This window comes from Amblyomma maculatum, chromosome 3, assembly GCF_055883805.1.
Source record: "Amblyomma maculatum isolate TAMU_Amacu chromosome 3, ASM5588380v1, whole genome shotgun sequence".
Classification (NCBI taxonomy): Eukaryota; Metazoa; Arthropoda; class Arachnida; order Ixodida; family Ixodidae; genus Amblyomma; species Amblyomma maculatum.
In genome coordinates this window covers 99,850,569-99,869,124 of record NC_139346.1, presented here as the reverse complement: position 1 = coordinate 99,869,124, position 18,556 = coordinate 99,850,569, and the positions used below count along the sequence as shown (strand labels likewise).

Genomic DNA, 18,556 nt, shown 5'->3' with positions numbered 1-18,556 from the left:
GGTAAATCTTCCTGCCTATGCCAAGATAAGTATGTAATGCAGTTTTTGATGGACAAGGTCTGTAATGAAGCGTACATCTATGGTTCTTTTGATTGAGTATAAGCAGACAGCCTACGGTAGGGTTAATATCGTGTTGCTCTCTATTGCGAAACAAAATAGAAATATAGCATATCGTGATAAAAAATAGTTGCCCTCTTCGGTACGTGTAGCTCAAGCCGGATCATATAAATTGTGTAGCATCCAAGCTGCAGCCAGATATCTGAGCAGAGAAAGGTAGAGTTACTTCCTTTGCAACGCAGTCTCATTGTAAAAGGAGCAGGTAATTATTAAAGTGTTATCCAATTTTTGAGCAGATTTCACAGGCGAGAGTGCAAAACTGACATGTTTTTGTTAAGCTCTAATTATTGTTATTTTAGTATTTAAAATTCGCATTTATATTGTAGCTTTTTAAATAAAATCCCATGCTTGAATAGTCCTCACCAACTGCATATATTAGAAAAGAGTCGGAAGGTCTGAACGTGTGATATGAACTTAGCAGCGCTTACTATAAAATACCCGATTAGATACTTGGCCGCTTTATCTAAGCATAAATTAGAACAATCAGACAACTATATCAAGCACCGTTCCTCCATTATTCGTTTTCATTGCACTGACTCAAGTTGGTTACTCGCTGATAGCGGCACCTAAACTTATCACTTACGATACATGCTGGTTTCTTCCGCTTAAACCTGGCGCGTTTGAAGTTACACGTTTGATACACATTTTAAGTTTGGAACGCAAGCGATTAATTTATGTAGAGCCTTAAGTTCTAGGTTTTTATTTCATATAACGAAGCATGGTTTACATGTGCCTGTGTTCTAGGTCGGTATAATAAATGCCACAGGGCATATTGCTTGAACTAAAACATGATGGAGTTTATTAATAATGGGTGCTATGCCTAACCATACCTATGATACCTTACAACGAGCTTGTTATATGTGTGTTGTATCTGTTTGCGCCACGCAGTAGATACAGTACTTCGATTTCTATTCCCACAGACTCTCATGAGCAGCAAAGCGCAAATAATTTAATTTTCTTTACCGCATTGAAATAAACCTTCACAGCTAATACGATGTGTGTTGAAAGGCTCAGGAGCCACTGAGTAGAGTCAAAAAAAGTATTTCTGCACTATTGATCTTTTTATCTCAAGAGCAGTTTATTGTCCTCCTTCTCTTTACAGGTACATTCGCCTGGTGATATGCACTTCAAAGTTGTTCTTGTCGGTTTGGCCATTTTCGGCTTTTTGATGTCAGGTAAGACCAGTCAATAAGCAATTTCTTTTATTCTTTTTTTTTTTTTGCGAGACACAATGAAAAATTTGTCAATGATTTATCGCCTCCTACTAAATTCATCATTACTGATGTGTGCCTCACTGCCTTCGACTGGTGCATATAAAAAGTCAGCCATTCGAAATCGATCAATGCCCGTTGAATAGCGAAAGTATTCAGCTATAATGGGACGTGCCAGAAGACAGAATACGAACATATAATTAAAAATAAGGATTATTGTTGACTCCTTTGCAAACCTTGAGATAACCGAGCCGTACAGTGCCCGAACATCAGTCAGAACTCGCATTTGTACCCATTAAGAGTTTCACGGCTAAAAATACTCGGTTAAGCAGGAGTTCGAGATCGCTGAGCCAAAATGTTACGGCCGGAAAACCGCCGCGTCTAAACCTTACAGGAGTACAAAAATAGGGCTACTCTGATACAGGAGGAATCTGCCTCGCTTATTATGCCGAAAACTGATGCAAGGTTGCGGCACTAAATACTAAAAGGTCCACGAATTAAGTACATAGCTAAAAAAGGCGAATCTACCCGCTATGCACAAAACCACTCATAGTTCTGCTTCGTTCAGTCTAGCTGAAGGAGTACTTGAAAAGGTACAGCATCGATGTTTTCTTTGCCGGCCATCAGCATACAATTCAAAATAAAGCATAAAAGTTTTCTTTGTGTTCATCTTTAACAGCTTTATTTGTCCTTGGAATCGTCATGATTTTTGACTCAAGCATCCAGCTACATTTATATCTGGTGCTCAGAAACCCGTCTGTGGGGTGAACCACTTTTCTGAAGTCCGCTTTTTCGCACCATTTTCAGAGGTGGTGCTTAGCACTGCAGAAACGACGTCGGAAGCAAAGCAGGCAGCAGAACCGCACGAACGCGCTGCGTCCGGAGCCCAAGGTGCTGAAGAGCGCATTGGTTCAGCCTGCATTACCACACTCTGTGGCGGTGGCCTGGGCTAGATGCCGAGACTCTGTCATGGAACTGTCCGGAGTGGGAGGAACACCAACTTTTACCACTTTTGCAAAAATATCGAAGGCACCATTATGTAACCAACAATTGTTTGCACAGCTCTCTCACCGTCAGTGGTGCCAGAATCCCTTTTGATAAGATCAATGCAATAAACGTGGATACGAAATGAACACAAGGCCTGCTCACTGGAACGTTTTAAATTGTACGTCTTTATATCCGTAAATAAATAGACGATATAGAAGAGGTCGCGATGAAAATATTAGCATAGTTGGCCTCAATTCTACAGCCTCTTACAACAGATTGTAGATTTGCAAATTGAGAAAGTTAAAAATAAGGATAATTTAAGGTGATTGGGCAAGCAGTGAGCTCTATTTGAGTGGCTGCCTGTCTTTAAAGAGTGTGAAAGAAAATCGTGACTTTAATCTTTCTCTCAAGATCAGCAAACTAGAGTTCAATCGGCTCAGGAATCAGAGCAGCCTACTTGGTTAGCCACTTCTGCTCTCAAGGATCAGCAGCTTGACACAGACAATTTGAACGTTTTGCTAATATTTATATGTGGACATATACTCTGGAACGCGAAGGCTGAAGCATAAGAAACGTTGCTCACCAGTCGAGCACATGCCCATGGAGACATTGCCGTACGTAGTGTACGTAGTTACGAGAAGGAGAGGAATGAGAGGGTAATGAAAGACACATTGTGCAGCTCTGGGATTGGCAAGCGCCTTTTCGTAGCCGTCATCCAGGTGGTTTAGTGACGAAGAAATCCGTATTTGCCTATCCGTAGCGTACAGTGTAGATCCGTTGAGCATAATAAACATGTACCCACACCCCGATGTCGCACAGACGCACGTCCAAAGAGGTCCTTAAGAATGCTCAACCAGTGCCTCTTGCACAGCTCTATAAAAATGTCGTCGCTTGTACATTGCCTGGCCGGCCTATTGCGCGGTGTGCTTGTGCGCCTGTTGATTATGCAACTTTTGCTGTGATGTCAGTGAAGAAAAACTAAGCAAAATATATATATCCACCCTAGAACGGCCCCTGGACCAACAGTATCAATAAATAAATAAGTAAATGAATAAAATAACTAACAGCTGCTTTAAAGTGTCTTTTAAAGTTTCCTTTTCTATTTACAGCTTTAACATCGCCTCCAGGTCGCCGCGCGCGTTCTTTAGATGTCGTCGCACTTTCGCAGCGCGACATGTGCACACTGAATTATTCTGTCTTTTCAAAGCATCTAATAAATCGTAAAGTGCTTGTGCGCACTGATAAATAATGACTCTGGGACCAAAATGGGCCATCGTCGGCCACTAAAGATTAAAAAAAAACAATACTAGAAGTAAGGTGCCCATGAAATAGCGATCTAAAACAATCTGGTAGTCTAGAAACCTGACAGTCAGCTGCACTCAAGCTTTCATATACGGAATACTTTCCGCTACCGTCAAATAAGTTTACAGTGAGTAAGAAAATTATTTCAGATAATAAACTATTTTTTTTTCTGCAATTCACAAGTCCAAAAGAACTCTGCTGAAACACCACATGGCCTTGTGGGCGTACAGGTGCATGTACATGATGACCAGTTTTTCTAGCACGATATACCCCCGTCCTTCAACAAATCTGTAGTTATCTGATCCTCTCCATCTGAATTCCCCCTTTTCATAGTTTGTAATGCGCTCTTGACATTGTCATTCCTCACTTGCGGAAGGTCTGTTTTTACCCACCGCCAATTTTATTACGGTCCTGACTACTTTTCTACTGTAAAAATCTGCATAGAACTCCTTGGCTACTTTGACTATCTTGTCCGTACTCGTGATGACGTTCCCAGCTTTGTCCCTTATCTTTATACATCTGGTTTTTGCCTATTCCCAATTTCTTCTTTACCGCTTTAAGGCTTTCCCCGTTCTTTACAGCATGATCAATTCTCTCCATGTCATACTTCCTTATATCGGCCAACTTGCAATTACTGATTAGCTTTGATATCTCGGCCATTTCGATCTGGTCTGTTAGATTGGAAGCTTTCATACTCTGGCGTTTCTTAATCAAATTTTCCGTCTCGTTAGACAGCTTACCGGTATCCTCTGTAACTATCCTACTGCCTACTTCTACCGCGCACTCAGTAATGATATCTCTGAAATTATTGTTGATCGCTTATAGGGTAATGCCGCGATCCTAGGTTAGAGCTGAATATGTATTCAGTAGCGAGATCATGAACTCTTCTGCCCTCCCCCTCACCGCTAATTCGTTGATGGATTTTTTTCTTACTAATCTGTTGCGTTCCTTCTTCAGATTTAGGCTAATTCGGGACCTCACCATCCTGTGGTCACTGCATCGCACTTACCCGATTACATCTACATCTTGCATAATGGCGGGGGTTGAACGCATTATGAAGTCAATTTTATTTTATTCTCCCCGTTAGGACTTTTCCATGTCCATTTCCGGTGCTTCCGTTTGCTGAAGAAGGTATTCATAATTCTTAAGTTATTGCGCTCTACAAACTCAACTAGTAACTCCCCCCCTGCTATTCCTAAAACCAATGCCATAGTCGCCTACTGCTTGGTCTCCCGCCTGCTTTTTCCCTACCTTGGCATTGAAGTCGCCGATTAGTACAGTATACTGCGTCTTTACTTTTTGCATTGCCGATTCTACATCTTCGTAGAAGCTTTCAAATGCCTGGTCATCATAATTACATGTAGGTGCATAGGCCTGTACAACGTTCAGTTTACACCGCTTTTTAGGCCCAATTACGATGCCTGCCACCCTCTCATTAATACTATAAAATTCATCTATATTACCCGCTATATACTTATTGTCAAGGGAAACTACTACTAATTGTCGCCCCTCTGGTAAACCTAGATAACACAGTACATGCCCATCCTTCAGTACAATATATGCCTCATTCGGCCTCCTAACCTCACTAAGCCCTATGACATCCCATTCCATACCCTCTAGTTACTCTAACAGCCCTGCTAAACTAGCTTCACTAGCTAGGGTTCTAGCGTTAAAAGTTGCCAGGGTCAGTTTCCAATGGCGGCCTGTCCAGTGGAGCCAGAAATTCTTAGCACCCTCTGCTGCGTCATAGGGCTGACCGCCGCCGTGGTCAGTTGTTCCGCAGCCGCTCGTGCCTGAGGGCCGGGGTTTTATGGAGCCTATCATGAGAGGTGACAGACTGTAAAGAAAATAAAATTATTCAAATTTTTCTCAGATTGAAATGGGGAAATTTTCTTGATTAAATTCATTTTGCAGTATAATTGTCAGATGAGTTTGGCTCAGATTTGAAAAAATTTGTTCTGCGAAAGGTTGAACGTGCCTCAAAAGACAACCTTTGGATCACAAGAGACGTTATCCACGAGCAGCGTCGAGTAAAGCGAATACGCAGAGCGTTCAAGATCAAAGGCGTAAGTGAATTGAAAAGGTTTAATTTAAGAAATGCCGTTGATACGCTCAAGCAAGCTGTGAATCAAGCGTAAGATTACACTTTCAGCGTGACTTTATCAAACTTCTTGAAAATGAATCCTGAACGATTTTCAATCCATTTACGAGACCATGAAAAAGCACCATTCGGGCCTACACCAGAAGATAAAAATTGCACTGCTAATATGTGCAACAATTTTTTTCTTCAAAGATTTCACTTAAGATAACGGAAACTACCCAGGACCTGCACATTATCCATTATCAATATCGAACCTTTCAGAATTACAGATGGTGGCATATTTAACCATTCTCTCATCCTAGATCATAAAAAAATCAAAAGGCCCTGATAATATTCCGAACAATTTTTTTAAGTATGCGGAGTGGTGTAGCAGATACCTATGAGTTATCCTTCGCAAATCTATTTCGTCGTCAGGATTGGCAAAAGAGTGGAAAATGGCTAAATTGTTACCTATCCACAAATCATAGGACACCGCTTCTCCCGCAAACTATACACCAAATTCCGCCAAGTATCATCATCTAAAATTCTCAAGCATATCATTTCGTAAATTCACTTTTCTTGAGAGCAATAGCATGTTGGCACCTTTTCAGCAAGGATCCCGACGCGGGTTTCGAATCGTTAAAGGGCTGTTAAAGGGCCGGTTTTCTATTGCAGTTCATTGGCCACTGTGTTTGAAACGATTGGTGCGAAAACAATGAAAATAATACTGGAAACCTGGCACTGACAAAAAATGGCTTTAAGCTCCGGATGTCGCGGTTGCCCTTTTGGTAGAGAAATTCGACGAAGCGTTTTTCACTATGCCCTGAATTGTGACACTCTGCAACTGATGCTTGAGACGTCTCATAAAATATATAATTGTAAATTCAAGAAACAACTGATCAGACAGGTCCCTGCATATGTCCTTCAGTATCGAAAAAATATTTTTAATAAAATTATCTTATGACGTTGTTTGGTCTTCACACTTCAAATGGCGTAGCCAGTAGGTGGGGTGTTCCAATTCGTGTACAAGGTGCCTTAATGCAGAAAATATATTGCATGATGCCAGCAAAAGGATATCTGATCCACACTATAGTGAAAGCCCATTGCTTTGTTTCATAATTAAGCAATAACCATACAGTGCACTGCGTAAAAAAGGTGAAAGCAACTGCTCTGAGCAGACACGTGCAATGAGCTGTGGCACTTTTGGAGGCGAATCCAACACTTCGCTGTACATCCCTCCTGACCGCAGTACTGGGAGCCCGGTGTGTTTATATGCTACAGCCAGTGGTGGCAGCCATCATACCTTATAGTGGCAATCGGCAGCGAATGCGGGCTAGCCTTTTTTCTAACATGTTCTTGGTACTAAGTGGTCGGCCAACTGCGGTATTTTGGAGGTGATTAGCTGCACGCTATTAGGCTAGTTGGTAAGTCAGCTTGCAAAACCTTAAGGTCCAATGTACTTTTCTGTGCAAGCTTGTCAGCACTCGTATTCCTCAGAAATTCTAGCGGGTGTTGCACATCGCTAAAGATAGCAGGCGGAGAAACTGTCCTAACCGTCCACTGTCTGGTTCTTGACATAAGAAGGTGCAGCGACATAAGTCAAGTTTGTTGATGTCGAATGTGGCTTGTTTTGAAACATTTAAAATAGCCCTTTCATGCGCGAAAAAAATCTTTGCAATACAAAAAAACTATCTGAGGGCCATGTATGGTTCTCCACGCTTCAAATGACATGGTCCTGAAGAAAAAAAATATTTATTTTTTGATTGTCGTTTTCAATGGCCCCATTCGAGGACAGGGAACCCCGATACAGAAAAATATCTGGCGCAAAGATGGTCATTGAATTATTGCAAGATTTCCTAAATAAATGGGTAATCTCAGAGTATATATACTGTGGAAAAGGTAAAAGCAATTGTTATGAGCAGAAGTAAAACGTTTTGTTAGGATAGTTGGTCCACAACGATTTGAAAAAACTTCAGTGCAAATAAAAATCCCGAATGCGAAAAGAAGGGACATGAAAGTGCGCTGACTGACAACTAATCTTTATTGAGTAAAAGCGTGCGCAATAAATACTAGAGCGGTGGCAGAACAGTTAGAGGCAGGCAAACGTCACATGATGTAAAGGGCCTTTAAAGCGATAAAACGCAAAACATGTGATAATGCTAAAAGATGCTGGAACTCAGATATAATGTTAAGATATTCAGTTGATATGGACGAAGCTATAAACAATATACCAACACAGATAAAAAATGAGGCAGGCATGCGGAATCATTATGAGAAAAAACCAGATGAGTCAACGCGACATATGAAAACGCCATAAGGCTTTTCATTCGCGCTGACGTTTTTTCAACTCGCTATGAGCAGGCATGCACAAAACGATGTAGGACTTTTGGCAGCGAATCCGACACTTCGCTGTGCGTCCTTCACGGCGGCAACGCTGTGACTTCGTTATATTCACATTCTCCGGTCATTGGTTGTAGCTGTCGTACCTAATGGAAGCTGTCAGTAGCAAATACGCTCTAGCCTCCATTCCAGCAGGCTCTGGTTACTCACTACTGGCCGACAGCGCTATTATTGAGGGGTTCTGCTCCACGCGATTAGGCTATTCACATTGTTATTTTAGAATGTCGTCATGGGGGGGGGGGGGTCCTGAATACATTTCTGTGAGTGGAAGCTTCTCAGCTTCTCCCTCGCCAGATGGGGCTTCGTCAAACCCTTTACTTCATTGATCTTAGCGAAAGTAGCGAAGCTTCCCGTACTTGCTTCATTGCGATCAAGATATTTGTAAAAGCACCTAGATGCCAATATTTCTTAATTTCCTTTTTTTTCTACGACGTTTGACGGGGGTACGTTTTAATCATGTCAGTATGAATTTATAATGCCAGACGGAATACTGCCGAACTCGGCACTTATTAGGCAGGAGTGAGCCCAAATGTTATATGCATGTTCATCTCCTTTAGGCAACTATGGCTATCATTCTGTAAACGCAAGGTTAAGCATTCTGTTTTGTTAAGGAAGTAACCATTTTGATATAAATAATGCACTTAAGACGCTGGTTTTCTTAATATACAACAACGTGAAAAGCTAAGTACTTCTTCTCCTTATAGCAAAACTGTATAAAATGGTGTCTATTCCCTTAAACTAAATTAATATTTGTTTTCCTTCCTTCTTCCAGTCTTGTACCTGAGAATGATATATTGTTTACTGTGAGCTCTTGAGCGAATGTGTCATATGTTTGTTCTTTTAATTCAATTATTGGAAGGTTGTCCGTAATGTGTTTTACCTTTGTGCATCTACGGTAATAAATTACTTGAATAAAACGTTCCTGATGTGTGCATAATTTTGATTGTTCTAAGATAGCGTTTCTGGAACGCAGTTGTTTGCTTCACCTTTCCAAGCATCCTGCAACTTAGTTCTCTTAGCTGCGTGCAAACTTCTAGCAACTCCTTTGTGGCATCTTCACTTGACTTATTTTTCTGCATCTAGTTCGTCCAGCACAAAGTTTGCTCTCTCGCGTTTGCCTTCATCGAAGCGTGATACGCGAAACTCGTTCCCACAAAAAACAAAATAAATGGTCGCGAGGGTTATAGTACTTATTGTTTCAAATTAAACTGTCACGTGGTGGTAACAAGGTCGATGACACAAACGAAGAGTCGGAGATTGCACTGAAGAAACTCTTTATTAGGCTGACTTGCGCCCGCAAAAGAAATAAGCAATTTTGCGGCAGCGATAGCAACAAGCGTGCTCGTCGATGGTCGAATTAAGAATGCCCGTCGTACTCATGAACGCTCAATTTAAAGGCTGCTCAGAAAAATCACGATAACATCGCAAACTGCTACTAGCACAACCTGGAACATTGTAGAAACATACGCTAGTGGTCGCAATCTTCGAGACACATCTCGTCGCATGTTGCGCGAAAACGAAACTGATGAAGGTGCGTCTCGCGACATCGAGCATTAACAAACAAAGAATACAGAACTAATACGTGATCCAGAATCAGTGATAAGGTCATAAGCCGGCGGGTGCCAGAAAACAACAAATACAATTTTGTAGGTTTCGCGGCATTACTCCCACCTTAAAAAAATATCGCCTCAATGTTCCAAAATAAACAAAGCAACTTATATACAAACATTACTCCGTTCAAACATCATGGATTCTTTAACGCACGTAATAAGGCTTCAGATGAACAGCATGCACAATTTCTGGGCGCGCGACACCAATGTGATGCTGTCGTACTCTCGGGAAGGACTTCAAGTTGAGTTGTCCGGCGCGGCGAAGTATTTTGTACGGCTCAAAGTATCGACGCAGCAGCTTTTCACTGAGTACACGGCTGCGAATTGGAGTCCAAACCCACACTTGGTCTCCTGGATTGTACTCTGCGTGGCATAGGCGTAAGTTGTATCGTCGATTGTCGGTGTGCTGTTGGTCTTTAATACGCAGCCGTGTGAGTCGTCGGGCCTTCCTCTGCGAGCTGCCGGTAGATGGGGAAGTCAGATTTGTCATCGTTATTTCTGTGCGGCGACATTGCGTCGACCGTCGTCGTGGGCTCCCTGCTGTCCACAAACTGGGAGGGGTCGCTCTGGTCGTCTCCTGTACTGCCGTGTTACACGCGAAGATCACGTGCGGCAAGATGGCGTCGCAGCTCTTGTGTTCAGCGTCGACGTACATGGCTATCATCTCCTCTATCATTTTGTTCAGGTGCTCCGTAAGGCCATTGGTCTGGGGATGGTACGCAGTTGTTCGTCGATGATTGCCAATCATCATTTATTGATGCCTTAAAAATTTATTTTCAAACACAATGACCTGTGCTTGTATTTTCTCATGCTTGTAAACCCACCCCTTATGTAATGCCTCCAAGAGAGGCCTTTAAGGAAATAAAGTGAAGTGAAGTGAAGTGAAGTGAAGTGAAGTGAAGATTTGTATGACCGTATTCCATGATGGCTTGCGTCGACTCTGCCGTAAACGCTGTTCCCCTGTCTATGATGAGCACTTCTGCGGCGCCGGGTCGCAAAAAAAATTTGTTCAACGAAACATTTGCCGACTTCTGCCGTGGTACCATTGGGTAGTGCTTTTGCTTTGGTGTAACGGGTAAGGTAGTAAGTGTCCACGACGATCCACTATTTACCCATGGACGAAGGTAAAAAGGGGTTGAGAATCTGGTTCAGTAGTCCCGCTGGTGTTATCGGCGGCATTTTGCGTTGTTGACAATCACACCTTCTCACGTAGTGGGCAACTTCGGCAGGCAGCCGTGGCCAGTATACTTCTCCTCGATTGGACACAACGTATGCGCAAACCATACATGGCCTGCTGTGGGCTAACTGCGCAACGCCTGCAGAATATCTTCGCGGAGGTTTCTAGGCACAACAAAAAGCTTCGCGGTCCTGTTGGGAGCGACGATCTTCAAGAGGAGGTCATTGCTTATCGCGAACGATGATAAATGTCGCCTGAACACGCCAGGACGTAAAGCGGTTTTTCCATTTAGGCGAGCGGCTGGCGCTTCCAACTCAGGGTGTGATGACCGTTCTGCGAAACTGCTGGCGCTTACTGGTCCCAAAAAGGTGTCTTCGTCGTCTTCCTTCGTCGGCGCATCAACGGGGGCTCGTGACAAGCAGTCTGCATCGGCATGTTTGAGGCGTGACTTCTAGACGACTGTTTTGTTGATTTCGTGAAGACGTAGGCTCCACCGGGCAAAGCGGCTGGAGGGGTGATTCAAATTTGGCAGCCAGCAGAGCGCATAGTGATCGCTTACCACATTGAATGGTCGGCCGTTTAAGTACGGGCGGAACTTTGAAGTGGCCCAGATGATCGCAAAGCACTCGTTCTCGGTGGTCGAGTAATTGGCTTCGGCTTTCGAGAGGCACCTTCCAGCGTGGGTGATTACTTTCTCCCGTCCGGCATTCTTCTGAATGAGAGCGGCGCCTAGGCCTAGATTGCTCGCGTGTATCTTAATCTCGGCGTTCTCATCCAAGTGTCCTAGCACAGGAGGGGACTGTAGACGACACTTAAGTTCCTCGAAGGCTACCGCTTGCGGTGCTTCTCATTGAAATGGCGCGTCTGTGTTTATAAGCTGCGCCAAAGGTTCGGCGAGGCGTGAACAGTTCTTGAAAAATCGTCAAAAATATGCACACAGTCCGAGGAGTCTGCGCACAGCTTTCTTTTCTCCGGGCTGTGGAAACTGTGCGATCGCAGCTTTTTTCTGCGGATAGGGGCGAACTTCCTCCTTGCTTAAGATATGGCCAAGAAACATCTCTTTGTAGGCGAAGTGACACTTCTCTGCTTTTAATAATAATCCTGAGGACTTCATTGCGTCAAGTATTGTTCAGAGCCCTCCCAGACGGTCGTCAAAGTTTGACTAGAACACAACGACGTTGTCAAAATAAACTAAACAAATCTGCCGCTTTAAGCCCGCCAGGACAGTGTCTATTACCCGCTGAAACGTGGCTGGTGCGGAGCACGAGCCAAATGGCATTTCCTTGACTTCGAAGAGACCGTACTGTGTCATGAACGCCGTCTTCTCACAGTCTCTTTGGTCGACCTCAATTTACTAGTACCCACTCTTCAGGTCCATTGACGAGAAGTACTTAGCGTTACAGAGCCGGTCCAGTGTGTCGTCGATGCGGGGAAGCGGGGAAGCGGGTAGACATCCTTCTTAGTTATGCTATTCAAGCGGTGGTAATCAACGCAGAAGAAAAATGTGCTGTCTTTCTTCAGCAAAATGACTAGTGCCGCCCAGGGGCGGTTGGATGGCTTGATCACGTCATCATCATCAGCAGCAGCAGCATCATTATCAGCCTGACTATACCCACTGCAGGGCGAAGACCTCTCCCATATTTCTCCAATAAACCCGCTTCTGTGCTAGCTGCATCCACTTGACCCCTGCGAACTTCTATAGCTCATTCACTCATCGAATTTTCTGCCGCCTCATGGTACACTTTCATTCCTCTGGAATCCAATTTGTTACCCTATGCTACCATCGGTTATCCTCTCTTCACACTACATGTCCTGCCCATGCCCATATCTTCTTGATTTCCACCAGAATGTCAGCAACATGAGTTATTTCTCTGACCCACTCTGCACGCTTCCTGTCTCTTAATGTTACCCCTACCATTTTTCGTTCCATAGCCCTCTTTGTTGTCCTCAACTTAAATAGAACCCTCTTGGTTAGCCTCCATGTTTCAGAACCATAGGTAAGTACCGGTAAGGTGAAACTGGTTTATACCTTCCTCTTGAGCGATACCGGTAATCTACTAGTCCTAATCTGCGAGTGCGTGCCAAATCCGCTCTATCCAAATCTTATTCTTCTTATTTCCTTTTCATGGTCCGGATCTGCGGTCACTACTTGTCCTAGTAGACATATTTGCGTACTACTTCCAGTGCTTCGCTATATAACATAAACTGCTGTTCCTTCCCGAGGCTGTTGAACATTACCTAAGTCTTCTGCATAAGAATTTTCAAGCTATACCTTTTTACTTTTTCTTTCAGATCAGGAATAATGCTTTGCAGCTCATCTCCTAAATTTCTAGGCAATGTCAATGTCATCAGCAAATTGCAGATTACTGAGGAGGTATTCTCCATCTGCCCTTATCCCTAACTGCTGTCCTTCCAAGTTTCTGAATACTTCAGCTAAGCAAGCTGTGAATAGTACGTCATCACGTAGCATTTCCTCAACTTTATCTCGTATGGCCTGGCGTTCTCGTGGCGATACACTGTAGAGGCTTTCGCGTAGCCGTCGAGTGTTTTCGTCCGTGATGATGCGATGCTTTGAAAACAGATTTTGCCGCACTTTCGACGCTGAAGAAAATCACTCGCTGTAGTTTTCAAGAAAAGTGCAAATCCGGCCTTGGTCTGTCTCGGGGAATTGATGGCTAATGTCTAATTTAGGCTGCTTGGTTCGGTTCGGTGCATCGTCTTCAAGCTGACTGGGGAGGACGAAGACCTCAAGGGTGTCCGATAGCTCGTCAAGGACAACGATAGTCATCCCCTTGTTCAGGTGCCGGTATTCGTCGGTGAAGTTTGTGACGAGCACATGAGCTTGTCTATGACGGAAACGGACGATGCCTCTTGCGATGCCAAGTCCGCTATCCATTATCAACTGAGTATTCCCTTAACAACCCTTTCCGTGATTTCAACTTTTTTTTGTAACCACAGAGACGATGACGCCTGATCGGGGTGGTACGGTCAGGTATCCGTCGAGGACTCTGACAGCGACGTGATGCGTCAAAGTTCTTGTAGCCGGTATGGCTTTGTTGGTCGAGAGCTTGATGAGTTTGCGTCGAAGGTCGATGATCGCTCGATGTTCATTCAGAGAAATAATGCCCAGAATCACGTCGCGGAAACAGTGCTGTAAGACGACGAAACTGGGGGTAGGTACATCCATTTACCGTAACCATTGTGGTGCATTGCCCTAACGGCGTAATAAGGTGCGGATTAGCGGGCCATTCCAAGTGGTTGTCACCTTCATGAGCTGAGCGGCGAAAGCTCCACTCATGGCAGAGTAGTCTCGCTCGGGTGTCCACTAGGGCGGTAACCGTGTATTCCGTCGACAGCAACCTCAAGGTCGCTTGTTCGCGTCTTAGTATTGCATGTTGTCTTCAATCTTCGATCTCTGCTTCGTCTCGTGCTAAGGTCAACGCCGGGGCACACCGTCGTCACGTCGCTGGGCGGCGATGTCAACTTGAAGTCTGGTTGTGATCTCGTCGACGTTGTCTTGTGGATTGGCAATTTAATGGCTCGTCATCATGACTCGTCGTCGGCGCTGGAGGATATTCATGTTTTCGCAGTGAAGCAACCTCACCTCCAAAGGTTGCTCTATTTAGTTTCCCCTGCGCGGTCTAGTGGAACCTGGAGCAAATTCGTTCATAGGTATGGCCTGGCGACCCAAAGCGGGCCCTGTATGGCGAGGGTGAGCGTGACAGATGGATTGGCGACGCGTGCTCTCTCCTGCGAAGCAAGTTGTCGATTTCTTGTGGTCGCTCGCCAGGATGGGGTCGTGGGGCGTCGATGGCGAAGCCGCGCAGGCCGATGCGTCTGTAAGGTTATAGGAGTAGGATGTGGCAGGCTTCACCGCAGTGGAAGCATAATAGCCGGTTTTTAGCAGTCCTCGAAGCATCGCACTTTGTGGAGCTTGGGGGTCGTTGGTAGGCTTGACGGGCGGGGTTTAAGAGGCGAATTTCAGGAACAGTAGCGGCGGGGCCTTGGGAAGTCACGTCGGCTCGCAGGGTGACGTAATGCAGCAGAATGGTTCATGGCTGCTGCTTCTTACATTGTAGTAGTTGGAGCCTTCACTTGAACACCGAGTGACTGCTTGACTTATTCACGGACGACATCCTCGAGCGTCGCCAACTGGGGTTGTTGAGATGGCGGCAGCGACCACCGGAGTTCGTCTTGCACGATGTCTCGGATGAGGTTCCGAAGGCTCTCACCGCTCGCAGATGCTCTACTGTAGGGGCTTGCGTAGACCGGCTGGAGTGGTCGTTCGTAGTGGCGCATCCCGGTGTCCATCGTCCTCTCGGTGGTCGATGCTTACTCTCAAATTCCTCCACGGTTTTTGGCGAATTTCTGACAAGCCCTGCAAAAAGAGTCTCTTTAATGCCTCGCATTAAAAATTTCACTTTCTCACCTTCGGTCACGTAAGGATCGGCGCGGCGAAAGAGGGGCTTCATTTCCTCAATGTAGACCACGACGGACTCGTTCGGGAGTTGAAGTCGTGATTGGAGGAGAGCCTGAGCACTTTCGTTTTGGACAAAACTTGCAAAGACCATCAAAACTTCTACTTTTAATGCCTCACAATCCTTTAAAAAGTTTCATGTTTTCCAACCAAACTCGGGTATGTCCTTGAAGAGCAAAGTAGACTAGCGTGAGTTTCGCAGCGTCGTTCCAGCCATTGAATTCTGCCACGTGGTCGAAAAGGTACATCCATTCTTCCGCATGTTGACTGGGCAGCTCTTGGAAGATGATGGGCTCCCGGTACTACACGAAGACGACTGGCGCTGTTCACTGGGCCATTTTCAAAGTTGATGCCTTCCGGTGTCGAACGAGGGCAGGCAGCAGAACGTGTTCGGGTTGAAGCCCTTGAAGCTGGCGGCTGGTTCGGTGACCTGTAGGCTGGTCCCCCAGAGCGACAGGAACAAGGCTGGGGTCTTGACATCTGGTGGAGGCAGCACCTCCACAAGATGTCACGTGGTGGTGACAAGGTCGATGACACAAATTAGTCAGTGATTGCATTGAAGAAACCCTTTATTGGGCTGACTTGCCCCGCAAAAGAACTAAGCAACTTGGCGGCGGCGATAGCAATAAACGTGCTCGTCGGTGGTGGAACTAAGAATGCCAGTCGCACTCTTCAATGCTCAACTTAAAGGCTGCCCGAACAATCTAGATAAAGACGCAAACTACTACTAACGCAATCCCAGATAGCAAGCAATGCTTCGCTACTCCAAAGACAAAACTAGTAACTTTGTGCCACTAGAATACCACTTTTATTTCGAGGCGACGCTTAAAGGCAGCACTCAATACGGATATGGTGGCCCCGATATCAACTGAATTCGTAGCAGGTACACCGTTAACTAAATCAGTAACCTTGTTCCGCCACATAAACGCATGCGGATGTACTGATCCAGGAGCGAACGTCCAGCGACCTCACGCCGATCATCATCATCATCATCATCAGCAGCAGCAGCAGCAGCCTGATTATACCTACTGCAGGGCGAAGGCCTCTACCATATTTTTCCCTCACGCCGATAGTTCGCGCTTACAAATGTTCCGACGGCTGTGAGCGGTTGCTGCAAGAAGCTGGAGGTTATATGCTTCTGTTCGATGCTGGTGAAACATTCGAAAACGGCGCATGTTACGTTTCTGCAGAATCAAAGGGGGTAGCGCGAATTGAAAAGAAGAGCCAGAATTGTAGTCCTACTGCTGAGGATAATTTATGGAGCCGTAACATGATGCTTGGCGGCGAGAGTATGACGGAAAGCTTTGCCCGGGTTTGCAGCAGCGGTAGCACACAGGAGGAGCAAATGTGCTGCTGGAAATTAGTCACCGATCATAGCATCGCGTTGACACCTGCCATACCTGATATATGTCGGCTGGTAATAGCAGGTCCGTTGCCATGTGGGTGCCGTCGGTATGATGCTCGGCCGCAGCTGCTGCTGTCACCGGTATTCCCAGAACTCCGCTGCATTAACGGCGGATTAGGAGGCTGATGCCAAGGTAATTATAGCAACGGAGTCACATCTTCGCGAATAATCAGAGGGATCATGAAGGCCAGATCGTCAGCCGACGTTACATCAGCAGCATCAACAATGGCCACCGATGTCATGCCAGCCAGACGTCCGAACTTGGGCGTTATCCGACGCATTTTAAGCGACTCAAACGTGCGACAGCGCTCAATCATGCCAGACAATGAGTCAAGGCTTGATTTTCCGGTAAGAAAATTAAAAATATCTTCGGCAAAGCCTTTAGGCAGATGGCAAACTTTGTGATCTTCCGTCATGCGAGGGAAACATGTTTGCAAAGCTTCAAATCTTCCTCGATATACTTCGTGCATGTTAGACCAGGAAGCTGCGCTTTTTGAAAAAGAACTTGTTAAGCTAGGTTCTTCTTTGAATCAGCCTCGTAAACACTTTTCAACTCTTCTACAACGCGGTCTCTGGTGCGGAAAGTGTCCTCCTGGTTCTCATACCGCGTTATGGCCGTGTCATCAAGCTCAAAAACCACGTTTGCTAGCCGGGCGGAAGAGTCCCACTTATTACATTGACTCACCCACGGAAAAGAGTCAACCTCTCATCAACATCTTCACTGCATGAGCACGAGAACGAACACGGCTTCCGGTGATGTTGCCATGAGCTGAGAGGTACACGCCAGGGAACGTCGTTGTCAAGAGACATAACAGGCATAGGTGGTGGAAGGCCAGCAAGAAGGCGATTTTGACCTTGTTCAAGCTGAAGTCTGTTTTTGGGGATTCAGGTGAACATATATCCGGCACCGCGCCCCAAGAGGGTACAGGTGAGGCATCATTAGCCGGAGAAAGAACATCGCAAACCACCTGAGTTCACTTTCGAGCCCGAGCAAGAGCCGATTCTTCGTCGTCCTCATTTTTCCTTGCCTCTAATCATGGGTCTCACAATATTTTCTATTCTAAAACACATATCTTATGTCACAAGAGAGTCATTTTAATTAGCCTTTTTACAAAGGAGGTGAATGCAAAGACTGCAGTCTGCCTCTAACAATGAAAGGAGCCAAGATAGCCGTGGTGCGCTGTCAATGGGTTTTATTCGGAACACTGTCAAAACTCAATTTAACAAAAATCTTCATTAAAACCAAGACATTCCGGTCTCCCGTCAGGCGCTCGTATGGTCTGATTCTTTGAGTAACACGAAATAACGAAACCCATTACACTATCAGTAAATTTCAGGTCCTGTCCAAAATGGTGATGCCAAAGGTAATGATAATGGAAGACGACTCCACATGAGAAGATAGAAGAAGCGAGTAACGGGAGTGTATGCGAAAAATACTTTAGAATATACACACCAAAGTTGGGTAACACATGAATTTAGCTAGCTCGGACAAAAATAAAACGGCGAGTTATGCCAAAGCACAGAACCCTCGACTAGGCACTCACTGGGACTCAGTAATAATGCCTCGGGAGCTAGCCCACATTTGAATATTAGCCAATTGTACCAAGCTTCACCGATTGTTTTTTCCTGCTTACCAGTCCCTCTAGACTTTCTTAGAGCAATCAACTCTTTCCCGGGGCACCTATTTAATGCAAGGAGAAACAAAACAAATAACAAACAAATGGCGCGCTCCAGAGACCACTTTAGCATGGCGATCCGGAACTCAGCCCCACAAACTTAACATGTACGCA

The 18,556-nt window shown here is 45.1% G+C and overlaps 1 long non-coding RNA gene across 1 annotated transcript; it reads left to right on the top strand.

Moving 5' to 3' along the window:
• Positions 1–259: 259 nt before the first annotated feature.
• On the top strand, positions 260–2,466 carry LOC146195418 (uncharacterized). Its single transcript, XR_014705569.1, has 3 exons — positions 260–319; positions 1,220–1,292; positions 2,136–2,466. It is a non-coding gene; the product is annotated as an uncharacterized LOC146195418 (long non-coding RNA).
• The last annotated feature ends 16,090 nt before the right edge of the window (positions 2,467–18,556 follow it).